Source organism: Meles meles, chromosome 10 (genome assembly GCF_922984935.1).
Source record: "Meles meles chromosome 10, mMelMel3.1 paternal haplotype, whole genome shotgun sequence".
In the NCBI taxonomy this organism is placed as follows: domain Eukaryota; kingdom Metazoa; phylum Chordata; class Mammalia; order Carnivora; family Mustelidae; genus Meles; species Meles meles.
The window spans coordinates 55,734,478-55,753,617 of record NC_060075.1 but is presented as its reverse complement, the minus strand read 5'-3'; the positions used below and the strand labels follow the sequence as shown (position 1 = coordinate 55,753,617).

At 35.4% G+C, this 19,140-nt stretch overlaps 1 pseudogene; it reads left to right on the top strand.

The window, feature by feature from the left end:
- The first annotated feature begins 351 nt into the window (after positions 1–351).
- On the top strand, positions 352–451 carry LOC123952400 (annotated as a pseudogene).
- Positions 452–19,140: the final 18,689 nt, after the last annotated feature.

The following is a 19,140-nucleotide window of genomic DNA, read 5'->3' as shown; positions in this document are numbered from 1 at the left end:
GAAACAGGTGAGGTTGCGAGACTAAACATCACAAGACTTAAAGCGATCTTTTCCATTTCTATGGCTGCTTACTCAGACATTTATCATTTCTTATATGAATTATTATAATCACCATCTAGATTGTATAGCAAATACCCTTTATATCTTTATATTCTCTACCCATACCTCTTTTCCTTCTGGTTTTTCAAAATATATAATACAAAATAAAACTTTTTTTAAATCTGAAAAATGATCAAATCTCAAAACAAATACTGATACCACCTAATATAAAATCTAAGAAGACAGCATCTCCTTTTAAACTGAGAATGAATTTCAGTACTGTTCTTATTGGTTAATAAAAATCACATTTATGTGCTCACTTCAGCACCACATATACTAAGATTAGAATGATAGATTAGTAAGGCCCTTGGGCAAAAATGACATGCAAATTTGTGAAACATTCCATATTTTATTTAACACATACACACACATGCATACACACACACACCTTTATGCTTGTGCCAGGAGTCTCCTTATGTTATTCTAGTCTAAAAAGAAACCATCTCAGAAAATTTCATAAGAATACATTTTAGAAATCACTAGAACATTAGTATACCTTTTTAAAAACTAAACTCAAATATGTCATAATATAGCTCCATCTAACCAAACTGGAATTTTAACAATAAACAAGGCATTTCCAGAATAAGGTCCAAAGCTATGATAAGTGAGTAGATAGTTTATGCAGAACATTTCCCATTTTCTCCTTCACATTCATTATCCATTCTTCTCTCTTTGAGGCTCTTTAGCCAAAAGGAAGGAGAGAGGAAAGAAGTTGAACTACTTCTCCAATCCTTCCCTATGTGATGGTTAATTCTGTCAACTTGGCTGGGCCACAGCGCCCATATATGTGATTAAACATTATTCTGGATATTTATGTGATATGATTTTTAATTTTTTAAAGATATTCTTTATTTAGTTGAAAGAGAGAGAGAGAGCATGCACACAAGAGGAGGGAAGAGGGGCAAAGGGAGAGGGAGAAGCAGATTCTCCACGGAACAGGGAGCCTGATGTGCAGGACTTAATCCCAGGACCCTGAGATCAGGACCTGAGTCAAAGGCAGATGCTTAACCAACTGAGCCACCCAGATGATTTTTAGGTGAGATTAACATTTAAATTGGTGGACATTAAGTAAAACAGATTGTTCTCCATGTCAATCCATTGAAGGCCTGAATATAACAAAACACTGTCCTCCCCCAAATAAAATTGTAGTTCTGCCAGTGGACAGCCTTCAGACGTAAAATGCAACAGAGACTTTTTCTGGGTCTCCAGCCTGCAGACCCATCCTGCAGAATTCAGACCTACTAGCCTCCATACTCCTATAAGCTGATCTCTTAAAATAAATCTCTTTCTGTATAGGCTTACATACAGCAAGAAAAAGAAATATATCTGTGTATATATACATCCTGCTCTAGCACTGTGCCTGAAAGTAGCTGCAGCTCTGGTAAAATGATGCCTTTTTCACTTGTCCAGTTCTCATTGTGTCTCACTGTTGTGTCCTTTTTCCTATTTCCCCTGTTGTGTCCTTTCCTTTCCTATTTCCCCTGTTTCTAGTATCCATATCTTACCATCCTTTATTTCTTACACTGCCCACTTCTGAAAGCAATCCTTTCATTAATGCAGTTGTCTATCAACTCAGGCTGCATCTTAAAATCAGCTTTGGGAAGCTCTGAAAAATCCCAATGGCCAGGCCACAAACCTGACCAACTAAAACAGAACCTCTAAGAGCAGGATACAGGCATCAGTATTTTTTAAAGCTCCCCAAGTGTTTCCAATGTATAGTCACAGTTAAGAACCACTGCATCAATGTCTCTTTATATGAATCATTTGAGCTGAATTTGGTTTCTAGTCACAACCCCAACCAATATGCTGTCATCATCTAATATCCCCTTCAATGAATTCCTCTCAAGGCTTAAAGAGAAAAAATACATTTCTTGAAATCCTGTGAGCATTTATTACTTGTATTTCTCATAGAATTATTCCCAATGCTATCAAGGGTTATTTCACTTTTAAGAGTAATTTATTTCTCGGGGTACCTGGGTGGCTCAGTGGGTTAAGCCGCTGCCTTCGGCTCAGGTCATGATCTCAGGGTCCTGGGATCGAGTTCCGATCGGGCTCTCTGCTCAGCTTCCCTCTCTCTCTCTCTCTGCCTGCCTCTCTGTCTATTTGTGATCTTTCTCTGTCAAATAAATAAATAAAATCTTTAAAAAAAAAAAGAGTAATTTATTTCTCTCCAAATCTGCAGGTTCCTTAGTGTGTTCTACTCAAAAACTTGTCTCCCAACTACCATTCTCAGCCTTTTCTTAAACCCCTTAAGGGTTTAATATGTAAATGAAATATCTTTAGTGACCTATACCTAAACAAATAAATTACAGTCAGCTATGGCACTGAAAGTCAATTGTTCCTTTCTTTCTTCCAAAAGTCACCCTTTGCGATAGCTTTTTCTCATTCTACTATTTTCTTCTTTCCATTTTATAGCCTTGTTGGTCATGTGAGTATCTCTGTCTTTACAGGTATTTATGTAAGTCTTAAAAAGTCTTTTGTCGGTATATAAAAGACTTTTCATGAGTACAGCAAAGAATAAACATTATTAAAATGTTAGTATCTAGGAACAAGGGTGGGAAGTCCGTTACTAGCTCTGCTTGTTGTTAGGTAGAATATAATTTCACTGAGAGTGTAACTTGGAGTTAGAACTCTATTAGAGAATTTTGCTTTATATATGGAAAATGTATTTTCTAAAAAAAATTAAGAACTTCATATTTCTATTTCAAAATAACTTGAGTGAGGATATTACATCATAGAGTGTCTACATACAGTAACATAAACCACAATACCTCATGTATTGATTACTAAAATATCACGTGATCACGTATAAAGCAAATGTCACCAGAGATTCTCACACTGAGACCCAAATGACTCTCATCCAAACCATTAGTTTGAATTCGATGCTCCAAATTCTCCCTGTAATTGTTATTATTATCTTATTAGGGTCAACTTTTTTACTTTTCTTGTATCTACAAAAACTCACTCACAACAAACATTCTGTGAGTATAGTAACTTCAGTAGTTCATGAGGAAAGTAATGTTACTCATAGGATAGCTTTATTCCATCTCCTGTTGCCTCTACTTTGTTCCTATTCTCATCCCTCCTGTCTCTTAATTCTGTCCTCTGCTCCATTGTATAGAATCTTATCTTTACATCACACATGTTTCATGAACACTTAGTAAGGCCAATACCATACCTGCAAAAACTAACCTCATCTAAGAACTTATCGAAAGTTTTCAAAGCAGTTGAAGCAGTTAAAAGTGCTCTGTCTTATCATGTATGTAATACATGTGAATGCAGAAGACAATCTTACCTAATGGGGTCTGATATTTCACCCTGATCATAATCTGTTTAGTATTTGTCATTATCCATCATTTTCTATTACTAGCTATCACTCATCTTGGATTTTAACACATTATCATCATCCATAAAGAAATGGATGACATTAAGAAGAAAAACATTTTCTCTCTCTTCCAAGGAAGGAAATGGGGGTGAAATAGGGAACTTAGGATGAAAAAAAAAAAAAAAAGCCCAAGTATATGCTGGGTGATATCTGAGGCATTTTACAAATATTACCACATTCAATAAACATTTAAATTGAATCTTCATGATAAATAAGTAAAGAAGGTATTATAATTCCTCTTTTTTCAGATGAGAATCCTGAGACTGAAAGAGACTGAGTAACTTTCTCAAGGTCTTGATAGCTATTAAGTAGGATAGTTGAAGTCTACATTTATCTTGCTAGAATGTTGTATTAAAGACTAGAATAAATGTATATGTTTTCTTTAACATCCTATTCATTACAGCTATGACATCACTCTTTGACCTAAATTCTTATTCTATGGTCCAAAACTGACCAAAGATTAAGCAAAGAGGATATGCCTTAGTAAGAATTTAGGCTCCTTACAACACTATGGAAAAGAATTTCAGAAACACAAGTCTTGGGATACCACCTATTTCTACTAGAGATATTACGTAAGAAAGAATTAGATTTTTACCTACTAAGTCAGTCATTCCTTCATTGCTTTATCTGAATAACATTGTCACCCGATTCCAAAGTCAAGATGAAATACAAAACTAAAATATATTTTTTAAAAAATAAGGATGCCTGGGTGGCTTAGTCAGTTAAGTATCTGCCTTTGACTCAGGTCATGATCCTGGGGTCCTGGGATCGAGTCCTGCAAAGGGCTCCCTGCTCAGCGGGGAGCTTGCTTCTCCCTCTGTTTCCTGCTCCCCCTGCTTTGTTCTCACTTTCTCTTTCTGACAAATAAATAAATAAAATATTTTTTTAAAAAAGAAATTTGAAACTAAACTTGGATCCTGTATTCTAACAAATGTCTGAGACCTTAATATATTTACCCAGACTTTTACCAGTCACAGTCATGCCCCAGACAGAGGAAATGACTCATCTGTTTTAAAAACTGGAAGTGTCAAAGTTAACATAAAATATTCCAAGACAAATTTTTAAAATATATGCTATAGGAAGTATGTATTTATGTTTTTATAAGTCTAATCTATTTGCAGACCTTTAATTCTTGGGTATCTATGTAAAAATCAATGAAAGGAAGTCCAAAATTGAAAAATAGATTATCAGGAGAAAGGAGTACCTACTATTGGGTTTAATTACACCCGTAAGTTTCAAAGGAAATATTAAGACTGTACTTATTTAAAAATGTTCATGTATTACTATACCTCCAAATGTAATAAAATTTCTAAAAATGTTGAAACGTTATGAGAAACCATGAAGTACTTTATTTGGTTACAAGTAATAGTTGATGAATTGAAAATATGATGGTGCTAATTTCTCATTTAAAGACTTAAGTCTATCCTAAGACTCACTTTGAAAGGGTCTATTGATTAAAAGGCAGATTGCCCTCACCACGGGTATTCAGCAGGGACAAGCCATCAGGGATGTGTGCTATGTACCCAGTACATAGTATATATTTTTGATACGATAAAACACAACATCTCAGAAGATAAAGAGAATAGCTTCAGAGGCATGCCTCAAAGAGAAATACAAAAGGAAAAGAAATCCATTTCTAAAGGAAGAAACAAAAAGTTTGAGGTCTTGCTCCAAAAGATGGGTTTTGCCCTAAAATACTCCAAAAAAGGAAAATGGCTGCTCAATATCCAAAAATGAAGAAAACTTTGATATTCTAGACCTTGGATACCTTAATGCATGATACACATATATCACAAAGTCCCTAGTAAGCCCCATGCAAGAGGGAGGGATAATCCTGTGAGGGAGAAGGTACATATATAAGACAACCTTTTCCTGGAGGTGTGTTGATGCCAACACTTAAGACACAAGGGTCCAGAGCTTTGCTGGACGTAGTATTACAGAGGTGCTCAGAGGTGAAAGCGGTAAAAATAAAGACCAAAGAAAATCTTGATGTTAAGGCCAAGACCAAAAAGTACAGCAGGAACCAAAGATACAACTTAAAGTTAATGCCTGTTAGAAGAAAACATAATCTGAGCATATTGTAGGTGAAGCAAAACAGTGAGAAGGCAGACTTTTACAAATACGGCTGTTTTTATGGTTTGCTTTTATTGGCTATGTAGTAGACAATGTGAGGGTGGGTTGGATATGACCTTAAAATAATGGGATATTGGAAGACAAGAGGTCTAAATAAACGTTGTTGGACATTCAGTAATAATAGTAATTCAGTTTTGATTTTTCTTTGCTTTGCTCTGGCTATTTTCCTGCAAATCCTATTTCTGTTAATATCACCACCGCTCCCCTCTTTGAGTAACCCAAAAGTAATGGAGCCATCTTGATTCTTCCTCTTGGTGCTGTTTAATATCTGTCTTTAAATAGACTTAGCATTCTTGGAGCACTAGGGTGGCTCAATTGATTAAGAATCTGACTCTTGGTTTCAGCTCATCCAGTCCTTTGGAAGGCTCCATGCTTGGCACAGAGTCTGCTTAAGATTCTCTCTCACCCTCTCCCTCTCCTTCTGCCCCCTCCATGCTAATGCTCTATTTCTCAGATAAATTATTTAAATATTTAAAATAAATAAATAGCCAGCATTCTTTCAACTTAAATGTATTTAAAAGGAAATCACATTTTTCCTGAAAAACTACTAGTTACTAAAAGTTACTAAAACCACCAGATACTAAAAAAGAAATGTATTTTTGAAAACTGAATGAAAATTTTAAAATGTCATTGAATTTTGGCAGAAATCTACTCCTTCTTTGTTATAAGGACTGACTAGCAAATACCATTTAACACACAGATTGGTATCATCCTAAAATTTTAATTAGAGGGATTAAAAGGTAATTAAAAAGAAAATTATTTTTTTATTGTGTGGTGATTTAATTATAATTTAGTGCTGTATCCTTGTACCAACAAGTGGTCATCCCACACTTTGGGAAGCACCAGACTATGGAATAAAATCCAAACCCAATAGCCTGGTACATCATTCCTGAATACCTTTCAACCTCATTTTCTGCCATCACACCTGCCACATACCCTCACTATATTTGGCTCCATTAATTTCCCCATTGTGTCTTCTGGGACTACTCTTATTCCTCCTTCAAGAGTTTCAGGTGTCAAGTCTTGAGAGACCTCCCAGGCACATTTCTCTTTAGCACCGACAAGGATTCTTCCTTGACCAAACTACTCAGTTTACTCTGAGTCCTCTACCTAACTATGCTTCAACCATAAAGACTTAAATAAGCACTAATATAGTCTCTAACAGCTCAGAGCTGCATCCCTAGCCTCCTTGAAGTACCTATCTAAGAAAACTCATGGCGGCCAAAAGAATTCACTGTTTGTTCCAGCCAACACATGAAAAAGATAGGGCCCCTGTCTCCTGGTGTCTTTGGGAGAATAGGAGCTTAACTTTGATAAGTGCCAGTTAGTAAACTCAGATTGATATCACATGGAGCAAATCCTTTCTCCCCACTCTTTGTGATTTCCTTTTCACTTCCCTGGAAAATTCCAGTGAACCCTTGCTGGGTCCTTTCCTTATAGCCTCATTCTCCCTTTAAAACAACCCATCACCGTTATGGACATTGGTGAGGGTATGTGCTATAGTGAGTGTTGTGAAATGTGTAAGCCTGACAATTCACAGACCTGTATCCTGGGGCAAATAATACATTATTTGTTAACAAAATAATAAATAAATAAATAAAAATAAAACACCTCATCACCCATGTAGAAATAGAATTTGAGTTCAACTCATGCTGGACTCTCTTCCCTACCACAAGAGTTATTACTGATTAAAATCTGTCTTCGCACTTTAACTAGTGTCTGCCTTTGTTTATCTTTGATAGCACTCCATATCTGCTTCTAATTCTCTACATTCTAAGTACAGAACCAGCCTCCTTACTTGTCATGCTGTGCTCAGTTTTGTACTCCAAATGCGCCGTACTGTAGAGTGTCTTTTGTATTCAACATGGTAAATTTTTTTTACACAAAGTTAATAAGGTAAAATGATTAAACGATGTTTTGTCAGATTGTTGCACTGTATGTGTATTACGTATGAAATAACTAAACAGTATCATATCACATAGATATCCAACCACCACTGCAGTGGTATTTTCGTGAGAGCAATCTTTAAGCTTAAAAAACTGTACACAAAAAAAGGGAACCAAGTTGTCTGACCAGTGTGAACAGGGCCACGAGGAGAAAATCAAACACAATGCTTTAGTTTTTGTCTCAACTTATAAACCATAAGAGGGACATCAACACTGTTGTTGTTTAAACTATAGTTTAAAAATAATTTAAAAATCTTTATCAGCTTATTTTCCTTCTTTTTTAGCTTTGTCAGTATCATTTTTGATTCCACTGTTTTCTTTAACCTCCTATCTTCCTCTTTTGGATGTCTACTTCCTTTTAAAATAATAATTGCCTATTACTTCTCATATCTTTTGTCTTATAGTAGTAATAGCACTTCTATAACTATAGCATGGGGAATTTACATGTAAGCTGTAAGAGACACTGGGTTTTTACTTCAAAATTAGTTTTGTTTTATCTGCTTCTAACCTATAGGTGAAAATGCTACTTTCCGTGGAAGCCTATTTAATTCCATAAAATTAAACGAACCATAACCCCAAAGTGCAACGAGACACACACAGCATAACTACATTATTTCAGAAGGCTGACAGGTTGCCAGTCCATTGATCTCAGACTTCATGAACCACAGTGCAGCTCAAATTGGGTCCCGGCAGCAGCTTTGAACTTTTGCCAAACAGCCACTGCAGAACTCTGAAAACCACAAGGTAAGGAGATGGCATCCAGGTACTTTTAAAAATACTGTTATTAACTCTTACTGAAGTTCATTTCATTACTTTATTAAAGGGGCTGGGGTCACATCAGAAATTTTTCTTGCTTAAAGGTAACATGCAGTAATGGCTGAGATAACATAGTACTGAAAACATAAAACTAAATGCAGGAGCGTATGTGAGCATCCTCCTTTTGCTGATGAATTACAGATGCTTCTTCCTTCATATAGTTGTACGAACATTAAACAATAAGTATAGAATTCCTGCTGTCGTTGATTTTTGGCCTATCAAGTCACTTTTTTGTTTTCAATTGCTACCTTTATCAGCATCATCCAGTTGCCTACAACCATTCTGTCAATGCTCCACCCAGGCTTGGAGTCAATTTTAATGCAGCCAAGCAATATATTAAGAGTTCTATACACTATCATTAACTGGAGCCTAAAATTAACCATGCATTCCTGGGCTCAGAATCCAGAATGGAGTGTCCTATGCATTCCTTTATAGCAGGAAACTGCAAACTGCACTTTGCAGCTAGCAAACTGCAGCCACTCTCCCACCCAGTAATTCTGTTGCCCAATCCTCATTGCTGGATGCCTGTCCTTAAAGACATCCTCCACTCCTGGGGTTGTAACCCATGTCCTAACCTAAACAACCACTGGTTTAACAGGGGCCTGCCCCCTAACTAGAATGTGAATGGGCCCCTCACACCCTGTTCCTATAACAGGCTGGAGCTCTGCTTCCAACTGAATGAGCTCTTTCCTTCTCTTACCAGGAGCAGAAACTGTAGCCCTGCCAGGAATTCCTATTGCCATACTCTCCCCTAATACCAATCCAACCCCTGGTAAATCATTCCTGGCTTAGAAGCCCACACCCCTTACTCTCAGGTACTATAACTGGAAATGCTGGTCACTCACTCACTTTAGAGCTTGATCTCAGCTCCCTTTTTCTTGCTTGCTTCTCTTGCCTTGACTGAAACCCAGCACACCTCACAGTAGGTGTGGTATACGGGATAAGACTATGTCAGTGTGTAAACAGCACTCACCATAGAAAGCATAGCTTAAAGCATCATTTTTAGTCAATGCAAATAACCACCAGAATCATTCCTTTTGGTGACTTCTATTTTTTAATGAAATGTAGACCTTTATATTTTTCCTAATAAGAAAATAGCACAGTTTCTTTATATTTTATTATTATTCCAACATCTGTTAAACCACATGATCAAGTTATTCTTTTTGAAAACCATAATATGTAAGGTGTTAGAGAGCCCATATATTACTTGAATTAAGTAGTTAACTTTGTATTACGAGCTTGATTCTTCCTATAAAGCTTTCTGTACTATCTATATTTTGTACTACCCAGTTTCTATGGCAACATGTTTGTTCCCATGGAGAAACAAAAGTGAACACCTTAACAGAGTTGAACTTGAAGATATAAAACCTCACTCAATGGGTAGTTTGCACAGAGGCTATTCAGGAATAAAAACAAAAAGACAGAAAAGCAGAAAATACATCTAGGTTTCAAATTCCAGCTCAAAACTAAGAAACTCCTTCTGATTTCTTTTGACCTGCCAAGTAACAAATCATTCTTGGTGTGTTCTTAATAGCAACTTTAAACTGACTGTTTTTCCCCAAAGGCAAGTTTTAAAACTCTCTACTTAGACAAAGATCCTTTTAAATGGTGATTTGATGGGTTGTATTTGGTCCTCATAGTTGGAATTAGCATTTGCATATTTCAAGAATATTTGAATTTTCATGAAACGGCCTAAATTTGGCCAACCTAAGAAAAAACCAAAACAACAACACTATACATTAAAGCAATGAGAATGTAAGCAAGTGAGCATGTTTTTTTTTAAATAAAAACAAATTCTTTTTTTCTTTTTAATGTCCAAAATTTTCCTAGCCTACCTATAGTTCAGTATGTATCCTTTGAATAGAACTGCAGATGGATGGAAATTTGGCTGCTTTAGTTGAATACAAAGGGAAGTTGGTAGGCTTAGTTAGGCTCATACCACTATGCCAAATTCCTAACACCATTACAAGAGGACTCTGAATGATACCAGTAAAATAATTCACACCCATTTGCAAGCTCCATTCAAGTGGCATAAACTCTACTTGTAAAAGACAAAGAAAAATCACTTGGCTGCAGTGGCTGTTTGCTCTGCAACTTCCCTCCCTCCTGCCCCCCTAACCCCCACCCCTCCCACTCCGCCACCCCCACCCCCCACCCCCGCCTTTATAATCTAGACACTGCTTCTTTTCCATTTGTATCCTACTTCTTTGTCTGCTGTTCTCCAGCCCTTTCTGTGCTTTTTTTTTTTTTTAACTTTAAGCCTTGACCTCCTTTTCCCCATCCTATTCTGTTATTTCTACTCTACAGTGTCATTACTTTTTTTCTGGCCTCACTCTTGTTTCTTAGCCTCCTCTCTCTCTCTCTTCAATCTTTAGCTTTTTTGGCAGTATGCTTATTTTTAGTCTTCTTCCCTGACTTTATTTTTCATTCTTGCCACCTTTTCTTATTCTCTTCGTACTCCCTCTTCTAGAATTTTGTGTATTTTGCTCTTTTTAAGTTATTATGTCTTGTTCTTTGATGAATTATTTTCTCTCTCCTTCCAAGTATTATTTTTTCCTGATTGTTTGAATCCCAGTCCCTGCTGACTTTATGCAAAACATTAGAATTGAAGCAATTTAAAGCATTTCTTTAATATAATAAAAGTGAGAAGAAAAATTAGCCCTAGAAAATAGTATCTTAAATAGTAGACTGGTTTTTTTTTTTTTCCTCTTTGCCCCCCCCCCTTAAGTTCACAGTGAATAGAATCAATGAGATTTGTCATCTGCTATGTTTGTCTAGATCTGGCATTATTCACTCTAATCACGTAGTGAGGAGCAGGACTCTGAAATCAGCAAGTCTATCATGCTGAGTTGTTGCTGCTCAAGATAAAATAACTTTTATACATTATGTGGCCGACTGACAAGAAGAATAACAATGTGGCTCAGGATTAATTGGAGGTTTTGAAGCAATAGTTAGAAGAAATAAGACACAAAGGTTTTTCTCCTACTTATTTTTGTATGGTGCTGGGGGTAAAAGAATTTGGGCAGTTCCATCATTTTATATTGTTTATTCCATATGGCAGATAGAATAATAAAAATTTCTTGAATACAGACCTTTCTTTTGCTCCTCTATCATCAAATGGGCATACACTTTGAGTTGCTTTTTTTGTTTGTTTTGGGAATTGGATATTTATCTTTCTTTCATAGGCTTTCACTTTACCTCCAAAAATATGCAATAGTGGATTATATGTAAGGAGAAATGGTCCATTCAGGTTTAAATGCATTGCTTTGAACTAAGGAGATATATATTTTAATATCTGAATTACTTATGACCATACAGTTATATGAATTACATGAGATATACGTATATAATTAAATCCACTAGCATAGATTCTTTCTTTATGTTTTCACATACTTGTAATTAAAATTTAATGTACATTGCATTTGCTAAATACCTAAAGGCCACATTCATCCACTGATAAATTTTCAGTCTTTTAAGTTCGTAAGAAAATACTGATGCTCTATAATACCTACTGGTTGTATAGCCCTCAAAGTTTTGGAGGTTTATTTTTACTCACTATAGTTAAGATACTCGCCTTTTCTGTTTTCCTTTGTTTTTACTATTTTTGCATTTAACAGTTTTTTATCTTGCTTAAAGGTTCTGAAAAAAAGACTATGACTTAGAAACTAAATCACTGTTAAGGAAAATTTTTAGTACAGAGGAATTTTCTATACCTTCTTTTCTTTACTATGGATATAATTATAGCACACATAGTCATGCATGCTGAGCACTGAACAATGCTAAGGGACCATTCTTGACCTATGTGTAGGACCCTGTATACAGATGGGTTCATTTTGCAGTTCTCACTGAAACTACACCATGCTTTTATCTGTCAGATGAGTGAAATTTTCTGTTGATCATGTTGGATTATGTTGGGTTTTGCTCTCTAAAATTCCTGAAATGTAAATGTACAGACCATCTACTTCTCTTTCATGTTACAGAGAAGGAAGTTGCTTTCAGAGAAGAGATGTATCCTGACTATAATTTTATCACCATATATATCAACAGAGTCAGGTTAGAGCCAGTTCTCCTAATTCCTGTCCTCGGGAATATCATTTTGAATATATTTGTATGACAAAGAAAGTATTATATTTCTACCACATAAATCCCATAGGTACAACTTTCTAGGCTTTTAGCCTAACTTTACTCCTAGAAAATTTTACATTATAAAGTAAGGAGTAAAATAATTTCTAGATAATTCTCTTTATGCAACTGGCTATGTAATCTGACAACATACTAAATGTTTTTTTTTTTGAGAGACTGCTATAACATTACCATTGACTAACATAGTGGAAAATATTTGGAAAAAGAACTAGTCAGTGCTACTGCTACATCTATATTACCGCATTACAATTTTGGAATATTGACATTAAGTATTTGAAATAAAGTTTCTTAGGAATTAAAATGTATACTTTCCCAAAAATGCACTGGGTAACTACCAGTTTACTTATCTTCTCTATAGAGCTTTTCTTTATTAATCTCAATCTACACTTTTCCTTCTCTTATTTTTTATTACTCAAAAATAATGTGTGCTTTTTGCTATTGTAATTTGTTTCTGTTCTCTTATTGCATCTTAAAAAGTCTGTCAACTCCATATGTACTAAGTTTGTCTTTTATTTATTTTCCTTCCTCCATGATCTTGAGTATGCATATAGATAATGCTAAATGTGTGCTTTCAGTGGACAAGAAATCTTGATTAATTGGAAGCAAACATCCAAAGTTAGTTTATATTGCCAAAAAGTTGTCAGAAATGTACATCATGAATCTAAGTGCTAACAGAATTAATCATTAGTGATAACTCTTAAATGAAAATTACTACAAAGCATTTTCTCCTAGTGATGCTTAAAACTGTTTCCTCTAGTAGATTAAGGTATATTGATCAAAAGAACAAGCAGGGAGGAAAAAGTAGTGCAAACTATCATAAAATCACAATGCTTTTAAAAATATTTTTTATTTTTCTCCTTTTTTTTCTAGAATTGAAAGAGATAAATGACAAATTTGATCATAAACTTTCATTTGAGAGAGTAATGCAAGAGAAAAAGAACCCAGTACTGCAAGAAGTCCCAGCTTCTGGCAATGTTGCAAGAATAAGTTACATCATTGACCTTTTTTTCTGGGGCATTAAGTCAATTTTGAGTGGAGTTTCCAATTGCACAATGAGCATCTGGACAGTTTTGACATCTTTATTACACTCTCTGAGTTCTTAAAATGCTACCATTTTGTTTTAAAGATGATATCTTTCAAAATTAAAACAATGATTTAACTGCCAAGAGTAATCCCATGACTGAATGCCAATAAAATTATCTTCTCAGATCTGGTTTCCCTACTAATATTCATAATCAGAACACCCATTGTTGAATCAAAATTAAGACTTGATTAATGATCTTAACATTCAAATCCGTTTCTTCACAGGCCTAATTTTGTTTCTTGTATTTGCTTTGCACTGAATTACTGAGGTTTAAATAGCCTGTTTAACACAACCACTTTCAAACAAGATCATAAATTCTCATAAAAGCAGACTAAGGAATTCATAATCATAGCTCTTGGCCGCCACCTAAAGGTTTCTTTCTTGTTTTATTTTACATAAGACCTACTGTGCATGCCTTTTATAATAAAATTGTTGCCTGTATCATCACATGTTTCCACATAAGTATAAGGTTAAGAGACTTATTTCATTTTTTTTCATTTTTGTGTATTTGCATTAGTAGCCTATATAATTATATCCACTTCTCAATCTATGAAGCACCCCAGTTTTTCTTAAATCTGTAGAAAAGTTTTATTAGCATGCACACTTACTATTATAGATCTGTGTATTTAGCTTTTGATTTACTTATAGAACACTATTCATTTATTTATTAATTAAAAATATTTATTAGAAACCTACTATGTGCCAGGCACTCACCATTGTCAGTGTTTAAAAAAAGAGATTGGTCTTTGCCTTCATAGGGCTTGTGAGGGAAACTAAATAAATAAATAAACAAAACACATTTGATACAAATTACAAAAAAATGAACACACTGCACTGTAATGGAGAATTATGTTGAGGAGAGACAGACCTACATTAGGAAGAAAGATCTCTTCCAGGAGACAATATTCAAACTGATACCCAAAGAACAGGGAGCCATTGCTGCCAAGAATATAGGGATGAGGCTGTGGGAATTATCTCTACAAAGGCCAAAACACTTAGTGAGGGCTAAAGGATCTAGAGCAGAGTGAGCAAAGGGGCGATTCATGAGATGTGGAGAAATAAAAAGAAACTCAATTATTCAGGGTCTTGAAGAAGAGGATGAAGACTTTGGGTTTTAAACAAAATAGAATGGAAAGTCATAGTAACAGATTAGAGAAGGAAGTTACTTGATCTGATGGCTCCTTGGGAAAGGGAGCAGGCAGGTAAGAGAGGTGGGAGACAGAAGTCTAGTGAAGAAATACAGATGGGAGAGATGATGGTGACATGGACAAGGCTGGTGGCAGTAGAGGCAGAGAAGTGAACAAATCTGAGGGGAATTTAAGAGCCAAATTCAGTAGGACTCAGTAATAGGTTAGATGATCCCCTCCCTTGGTCCTACAATTCCTTCCCATCTTATTAGCATTTGAGGATATGAATGCTGACATGAATTGCTTATCTGAAATGCTGATATGGTTTTCTATATTAGATTTAGATTGTTATATTAGATTTTAAGTCACACTTAGACTTTTAATTTAGTAAAAAAATTAAGAAATATCTTAATAGGATGACTTATTTACATGTCAATAAGGAAACATTATCTAGCATCTTCTGCAAATGAGACAATCTAAAAAAATAATTTTATACATAATGGAAGTTTGTCTATTAAAAGCACCAAAGCTTATTTAATGTTAACCACTTGGAAGAATTTTTTTCTAAAATTGTTAAAATATTTTCCTGACCTATTAAAGAGAATATATTTAATATTAGTTAAGCTTTTCAAAAACTCGGGCTCACTATAATGAAAAACAGTTGCTATACCTCTGTACTATAGCCATACCCCTAAAAATAGTAAAATATGAGTATGTTTCCTATACTCAGAAAAATAGCATACTTTGAAATAATTAAATTTTGTTGTTGCCTCGGTTGTTCCTAGTTCTCATTGTGCCAGACTGAAGTCCTTCTCTTCTAACACATTGTAACATGATGTTTTTCCTTTGCTGTAAGGTGAGAACCCTATCAGACTTTCATGCACATTAATAGTATATAGACTCCAAGTAAAGTATGAACTTTTGCATTCTATTTTGATTGCACAGAGGCTTTTTTTACATGCTGTTTTCTCAAGTATATTTTAGGTCATTGAAGTTGCTTGATCAGCAAAGTTCAAGTCAGGGAAATGTCCCTATACTGGCATCTTATTTTACATTTTTCATGAGGTTCCTTGCAAATGAAATTCCAATTACCATATACATTATCATGTTAAGTTTCTTTCTTTTTTTTTAATTTTATTTATTTATTTGTCAGAGAGAGAGAGAGAGAGAGTGAGCACAGGCAGACAGAGTGGCAGAGAGAGAAGCAGGCTCCCTGCGGAGCAAGGAGCCCGATGTGGGACTTGATCCCAGAACGCTGGGATCATGACCTGAGCCGAAGGCAGCTGCTTAACCAACTGAGCCACCCAGGCATCCCTATCATGTTAAGTTTCTATAAAGAATCCTTCCTTATGACACAACTTCAACTGCATCATTATAAATATTGCTTTTTCATTTTATGCCTATAGTTTTCAAATGTAACATAAAATCATATAAAATTTGACCATAAAACTAGACTTTAAAAAATCCCTAATTTCTTGACTGTGACTAAAATGTAATCTCTTTCCTTTTTTTAAATTTTGACATTCATGGAAACTAAAATAAATCAAAGTCCACAAAGCCCCAATCAGCAACACTACTTTGAAAGTGTCTTTTGACAAGTAACATCTGCATATTACAAACGCGAAGGCATGTTTGAAGTGGTTCTTCCAGAAACCTACATTCCTCAAAGCTCTGCCTGTATCACCACCTTGTTTCATGGAAGAAAATGTGTAAATGTGTAATGGAAATGTGTAAATGATTAAAGCATCTGTGTAAACAAAGAACATTCTTAACACACACAAGAAAAATTTTGAGGACTTCTTGAAAAACCAGACACCAGATGCCTAAAGCTGATCTGCCAAATGAGAATCCTTGAGAGAGAGGTCCAAATATTTGAAACAAATATTCCCCAGCTTATTAATATATGTGCTCCTTAGGAAAATCCTTAGATAACACTGTCATAGACTCTAGATAACCAATCCTAAATGATCTGCCATTTCAATTTTGTGGCAGCTTGTATTTTCCAAAGATGACTGTAGCAATGCATACCATCTTATGTGCTCTTCCTATAAAGTGACATCGACATCTCTTCACCAAAAAATGGGGCTTATGTTCCTTTTTCCTGAATCCAGGCAGATTTTGACCACAGTAGAAGTGATGTTATGTGACTTCCAAGAACAATTCATAAAATGTAAAACAGCTTCTTCCTCGTTCTCTTGAGACACTTGTCCTTGGAATCCAGCCATCATGCTGTGAGAAATCCACATGAAAAGGCCACGTGTAGGCCTTTCAGCCACAGCTCCTGCTGAAGCCATTGTCGACAGCCAGCCATTAACCACCAGACACGTGAATGAGCTTTCAGATGATTCTAGCCCCTAGATTTCAGGCCACCCCAGGAGAGCAAAAACTACTTCTCTCACTTTGCCATTTCACTAATTGTGAATATTGCAGATTTGTGAATAAAATTATTATTGTCACTGTTCTAAGTCACTAAATTTTATAGCAGTTTTTTTATGCAGCAGTAGATAACCAGAACAAATTCCAAATAGTTCTGAGGCTTCTTTGAGTGAAATGTAAAGCCCTAGATAAACCTTCATGCATTCCAGTTTGCATTTAAGGATTTCTGATTCTATCCAGCCAGATCCACTCCAGACTCACTTGTTAGGTCCTGCTTTAGTTTATTGCTTAGATCTGTGGTTCTCAAAGAGAAGTGATTTTGCCCCCTAGGGGACATTGGCAATGTCTGGAGACATTTGATGATTGCCACAACTGGGGAGGAAATGCAATTGGCATCTAGTGAGTAGAAGCTAGAGATGATGGTCAACAGTCTACAATATACAGCACAGTCCCATCTCCCAACGGCAGAGAATTATCAAACTTAAATAGTGCAGATACAGAGAAACTCAGACATGATCTGGTCCAGTAGTGGGGTACTCCATTCTTACCTATGGTTCTCGTCACCATTATATAGCTCTAGAGTTGTCAACCAGGAGTTGAGAAAATGGTGTGTGTGTTGGGGGTGGGGGCGTGGGAGCAAGGGCTTTAGAGTGATTTAGAATATCAGGATTATTTGTGAAGATTTTCAATTTATACTGCTAAACCTATAAAGTTCACCCCTGGCAACAAACTAGAATGATTTGTCAAAAAATTTTTTTGTTTTGAAATACTAACTCGATTTAAATTCCAGCTTAATCTTCAATTCTAGAGATTCTGGTTCAAAAAATACTGGATTCCAATAGTTTTTAAAAGCACCTTTAGGTGATTCTAATGTGCAGCTAAGCATGAAAACCAGAGACACTGGCCCTTTTACCTGGAGACTATGACTCCTAACTTGGGGAGTAATGTTGATACAGTCTGAAGAGTAAAACTGGAAAATTCCAGTAGGTAATTCTGTTGGCAACCCTCTGCCCCTTCCTCCACTGAAAACCTTTGGCCTACATGCTTGCCTGTACTTAGCCTGCCAGGTTTTGGCAAGAAAAAAGACTTATGCCAGACTGTCATTTCATTCTTCTGCTCTTATCTGGGATGGAAGCAAATCCTAAGGCTTAGTTACTTCTTGTTGAGTCAGTAAGCAGCACTACTTAGTAAATGCTGAACAGCCAATTCAGGTATAATGGCCTGGGTGTGCTATGTACATCTCCGCCAATAAAGTCAGCTCTACTGGATTTCCCATTAATTGCCTAAGATGAATATAAAAACATCAGTCAATATTCTTAGAATTTTACCACTAGAGTGTTAAGCTAACTCAAATAATTTATATGATTTACATAGTTCAAGTTGTTGATAGGATGTTGATAGGATGTGAACTTGCCTTGCCACACTCCCAAAAAATAACCAGTTAGGCAAATACATTGCCTAAAGTTGTTGATAGGATGTGAACTTGCCTTGCCACACCCCCAATAAAACAACCAGTTAGGCAAATACATTGCCTTCTGCCTCAGATGCTAAGCAGATGAAATTCAGTTTATTTAAAAAAAAAAAAAAAAAGACGGGTGGAGAAGGAAAAAATGTGAAATAGCCCATTATTATAATAATTACCTTGGCAAAAAATGTGTTATTTCATCATGACAATAAGCTTTTCTGAACACGTTATTATTACATTACATTTGTGGTAAAAAGAAAAAATCAAAACTATGTTTTTCTTTTCAAAATTTATTTGTTGAAGGATAAAACCAATTTAATAAATTAAATTTCTCAATTATTGCTTTGTAACTTTTCTTTTTTTAACTCTTTCCCATTAAAGCCCCAAACCAAAAAGAATCTTTAATTTTGTACATATGATCCCTACCTATGAAAGAGAAAGCTGAATGTCTCTAACAGTTTCAAGTAATAATTATACAGTGTATGTGCCTAAATCTGGTAGAAGATGGTCATGAATAAGTGCATTTAACTCTTGAGTCATATTGCTTAGGTTTAAATGCTAACTCC